The sequence below is a fragment of the Bison bison genome, unplaced genomic scaffold (genome assembly GCF_000754665.1).
Source record: "Bison bison bison isolate TAMUID 2011002044 unplaced genomic scaffold, Bison_UMD1.0 scf7180017864093, whole genome shotgun sequence".
Classification (NCBI taxonomy): domain Eukaryota; kingdom Metazoa; phylum Chordata; class Mammalia; order Artiodactyla; family Bovidae; genus Bison; species Bison bison.
The window spans coordinates 1,904,654-1,910,002 of NW_011494665.1; positions in this window are offsets into that span (position 1 = coordinate 1,904,654).

A 5,349-nucleotide genomic window follows, 5' to 3' on the forward strand; every position below is an offset into this window, starting at 1 on the left:
CTTGTGTAAGAGTCTCATAGAAGAAAAGCATAAGAATGATCTGCGGTCCTGCCTTTTGGGAAAAGAGGTGAAGACTGCAATGCAGGAAGGCCTGCTCATCGGAGCTGGAATAGATCTTGAAACAGAGGAGTAAACGAGGGAAAGGCCCCTCACCCCTGCGTCTCTCCACGGGATTCCATTTACACCTCTGGGGGCTTTGTTATTCCAGCTCTCCACCCTGAGCAAACGAGCCCTCCGGCACTTCTGCTCCAAGTCTGCAGGTGGGAATTCCCTACTGATGTTGCCCTTCTAAACCTGTGTGTTCTCCAGCATGGACAGATGCCTGTGTTTAGAAAGACTCCCAGGTTGATCACTGTCTCTATCCTCTTTGGTCTGAGTGCCTTCATTTTTTTCCTGTCTTGTAACCAAAGGACTAGGAAACATCTTGCTGCTGCTGCTGCTGCTAAATCGCTTCAGTCGTGTCCGACTCTGTGCGACCCCATAGCTTAAGTTGTAATAATAGCAAAGTATAGAAAACGATAGGGACAAGGCCACCAACCTTGGAGCCGGCCTTAACGGAAGTGAGGGAATGTGACCTCTCAGGTCTACTTTGTCCATGCTGTGCCGTGAGGAGTGCCTCTCTGACCAGAGTGTCTGTCCTTTGGAGCACCTAGGCACCCTCCCTCTTGGTGGTGTGGGCTTTAGGGTGCTTACTGTGCCTTGGTCAGCTTGATATTCCCCACAGAGCCTGATGATGGGCAGTGAGGACCAGAGTGTTGGTTGAATGAAAGAACCTGCCCTCCTGGAACAGAAAATTCAATACATGGGATGTGCCTGAGTTAGGGAGTAAGACCCAATGAAGGCGAAGAAGTGAGTCAAAGGAACTCTGGTCCAGGATTAGACATCCCCATCCTCCCCATTTGTAGCCGGAATCCAGATCCTTTAACCTCTGTCTCTAGGCTAAGGGAATACCATGCAGTTTGCCCAGGTTACCTGCAGAGGGTGCCATGAGCTCATGTCTTCCTCCAGGAGACTGGCAACACTCAGCAAGTTGGCATTGAGGGCTTAGAGAGTTCCTACTGGGTCTTAAGGTTCTTGTTGAGTCTCCAGTGGAAGCCAACTTCTGGAGGACATGAGAGACTGGCTAAAACCTGAATCAAGTCTCCTTGCTCCTGGCTGTGAGTGGAGGCAAAGACAGTTCAGTGGAGACCAGAGCCTTCCTGAGAAGGAATGGTAGTCCTAAGCTTTGACTTACCTAGTGATGGTTGGGGGGGTTGCCACATGTGGGACCCTTGGGGAGAAGAAATGGTGCCCAAAAGGGTCCTGGACCTGCAGGAAGCTGGGTGAGTTCCAGGTCTCAGTCCGTCAAACCCTGTCCTGGCGTGGGCAGAAGGCCAGGTGCCAGCCAGGGGAGCACCGACACGGGAAATATGACCACCTGGGGGCATCATACCTTCCAAGAACTGGGGCCAGGTTACTGGAGGTTGGGGAGAAGCCCAAGCAGGTGCCAGGACAATGCCAAGGTATCTGGGCACCTGCTGCCACCCACTGCATAGGCCTCAGGGACAGTATGTGGCCAGGAATAATGATCCCTTCCTCAGGGAATGGGTGCATTTATCAGGCAGGCTGGCGCCGACGTCAGCTCTCCACCCAGCCTGTCCCTGGGGTGCCTCGCCGGCTGCCTGCACCTGACCTACCAATTAACCCTAGCAGGGGTATCCCAGCCATCTAACACCATCATTAAATAAGGGGGCGTGAGGCCATCAGAGCTTCTGGAAACCTGAAGGTGAGAAGGGCAAAGGTGCTAACCTCTTGGCCCCAGGACGCCTGGGGCTCTGCTCCACCCTGGAGGCTGGAGGCCTAGGGGAGAAAGGGGCGGTCGGCCCCTGGAGGACCGGGGGAAGCCAGATGTTTCCTCCTGCTCCCTCACACGTGGCCCTGACACCCGCTGCCTGCTCCGGAAACAGGAGTAAATAACACAGGGTGGGCTCCTGTCCCAGAGATGGACTCCTTGGGGCAGGAGGTGATGCCACCTAAGAAGAGGGCAGTGGGAAGGTGAGGCGAGGGGGCTCCCCTGCCCGGGCAGAGGCTGGACCCCCCCCAGGACTGGCGCTGGCAGGAGGGGACGCCTGGCATTTAGGGCATCTTGAGGGTCAGCAGGGAAGGGGGCGCCCAGGGCAGGCAGGGAGGGGGAGTCTGCGCCAGGCCTTGGCTCCAGCCCTTTCCGGACCTTATTGTCCTTGGTGAGAACAGGACGCGGTCCTGTTCCCACTGCCCAGCCCCTCCCCCCCCCAACTCTGCTCCCCAGGGGAAGGATGTTGGGAAACAAGAGAGACCCAGAGACTGGTAGAGACAGAGCGGCTGAGAGACACAGAGACAGAGACAAAGGGAAACGTTTCAGTCAAAAGCGAGTATTGAAACTCATTGTAGCTTGAGGGAGCCCTGGGCACTGTGGGAACCGGGAAAGAATGGGAAGCCGGAGGCCCTGCCCTCAGGGACCTCCGGACTCGCCTGCCCCGTGCACACTGCTCCTTGACTTAGGGTCACTCACAGAGCCGCCTCCTAAGCAAACAATAGCCAGAACCCTTGTGTGGGCACAGTTAGTGGCACTTGATTGCTTCACCTCAGGTACATTTCTTTGCCTCCGTGCCAGCAGACTGGAAGTTTCTCAGGGGGCAAGGCCAAGATCCTGCTCCCAAATCCCCCCTCCCTACTCCCTGGGGGCTGGGAGCAAACTGGCCACCGTAGGTTGTGCTGTAAGTACTATTTGGTTGAGTTCCTGCCCTGGCAGAGAACCCACCTAATTGGCTCTAGAATTGGGCACCACATCCCCTGGGGTGGAGAGCAAAGTGTAGAATGCCTGGCCTGGGGCAGGAAGCAGACTTTAGAGCTGCGTGCCCGGCGCCCCCCTTTCCCTGAGCCACGAAGAGCCCACCATTCCCGCCCCAGCCTCTGCAGCCCTGGCGCTTGGGCTGGGCCCCCTTCCTTCCAGCTCTCCTACCTGGGATGTTTCCTTCACAGGCAACTGCAGGCCTGACTTTATAATGTAACATTCTATGATAATGGGCATAGCAGTTATTAGGATTCTTTCTACTTTTGTATGTACTTGAAAATTCCATAGTAAAAGTTAAATCTTGTGTGTTGTATCCTTTTTTCTGTTCTGTGGGAGAGTGACAGGGAGACTATCTGAAACCACACCTAGAAATAACACCCAAAGCCTAAATTTGAGGCCCTGTGTGACAATGAGACCTGAGCCAAATGGCCCTTATGGTCTGTGAGGAGCCCTTCTCTGAGAATTCCCCTCACCTCAAATAAGCTGGAAGTTCCCCCCACTTTTAGGCTGAAGCCACACCATCAGGGGGGACTGAAAAGTGAGATTCTTCTCCACAAGTCAAGACCCCACAGAAAAATCTTCCCCACACCCCTGTTCTGGGCCAAGAGTTGCCACGAGGGCTGACAGGCTACTTCAGAGCAATTTCTGGATTGAGGTGCCTGTACACAATTTCTGGATTGAGGTGCCTGTACACTTGTGTGAGGGTCTAGGCTCATCTGCCAGGGAGACCCCTCCCCTTCCTGTTCTCAGCCTCCAGCCCCCATCTCCAGCCCTTGTGTGTGAATGCTCAGTCGTGTCTGACTCTGCGGCCCCACAGACGATAGCCTACCAGACTCTTCTCCTAGCAAGAATACTGGAGTGAGTTGCCATTTCCTTCACCAGGGGATCTTCCCGACCCAGGGGTTAACCCTGAGTCTCCTGCGTCTCCTGCATTGCAGGCAGATTCTTTACCGTGGAGCCTCGGGCAAAGCCCCTGTGATGGAGGCCTTTTTTCTGACGCAGACATTTACAGGTTCTGGACATCTGTGGTACACTAGAAAAGAGCCCAGGTCTTGAAATCAGACAGACCTGAGTTCTAGTTCCACTCTGACACCAGGTAAGGGTCCTTGTGCAAGCTGAGTTAAATTCCTCACCTGTAAAATGAGGATAATACCTGCTTCAGATTGTGGTAAAGAGGATTGGAATTAAATAACAACGTGGAAGAGCCTAGCATAGCACTCAACCCACTAGGCATTTGACAAATGTCATTTTTGTCCCTTACATGACAGCAACCACGACCTTTTCACCCAACTTAGTGCTTTGCAGATATTCTCAATTTCATCACTTACCTCAAGCTTATAAGATTGATATTCTTACTGTGTACTTAACTTTATATGTCAGCCCGGTTGGGCCACATTGCCTGGATATTGGGTCAAACATTACTCTGGATGTTCCTTTTTTGGGGATGCCATGTAGCATGTGAGATCTTAGTTCCCTGACCAGGGATTGAACTTGTGCCCCCTGTCTTGGAAAGGAGGTGTTCTAACCACTTCACTGCCAGGGAATTCCCACTCTGGATGTTTCTTGAGGGTGTTTTTGAATGAGATTTACACTTAAAATAGGAGTAAAGCAGATTGCCCTCCATAACGTGGTTGGCCCTCATCCAGTGAACTGAAGGACCACATCGAACAAAAGACTGACCTCCCCAGAGAAGGAGGGAATTCAGTGGCAGATAACCCTGGGACCTGAGCTGCTCTGGTCTGCTGGATGCTCTTGCTGGTCTGTGCTCACGTGGCCTGGGACCTGGCCCTTTCCCCACTGTTCCCAGCTGTGGTCAGGATGAAGTCAAGACAGAGGAAGATCTTTCAGATTTTGGGTTTGCCAGCCTCTACAACCCATGAGGATGGTCTTGATCCCTGTCTCCTGTATAATGTCACGAACCTCCATCCATAGTTCATTAGGCACTCTGCCTATCAGATCTAGTCCCTTAAATCTATTTCTCACTTCCACTGTATAATCATAAGGGATTTGATTTAGGTCATACCTGAATGGTCTAGTGGTTTTCCCTACTTTCTTCAATTTAAGTCTGAATTTGGCAATAATGAGTTCTTGATCTGAGCCCCAGTCAGCTGTTAAAGTGCTGCACTCAATATGCCAGCAAACTTGGAAAACTCAGCAGTGGCCACAGGACTGGAAAAGGGCAGTTTTCATTCCAATTCCAAAGAAAGGCAATGCCAAAGAATGCTTAAACTACCACACAATTGCACTCATCTCACACACTAGTAAAGTAATGCTCAAAACTCTCCAAGCCAGGCTTCAGCAATACGTGAACCATGAACTTCCAGATGTTCAAGCTGGTTTTAGAAAAGGCAGAGGAACCAGAGATCAAATTGCCAACATCCACTGGATCATGGAAAAAGCAAGAGAGGTCCAGAAAAACATCTATTTCTGCTTTCTTGACTATGCCAAAGCCTTTGACTGTGTGGATCACAATAAACTGGAAAATTCTGAAAGAGATGGGAATACCAGACCACCTGACCTGCCTCTTGAGAAACCCT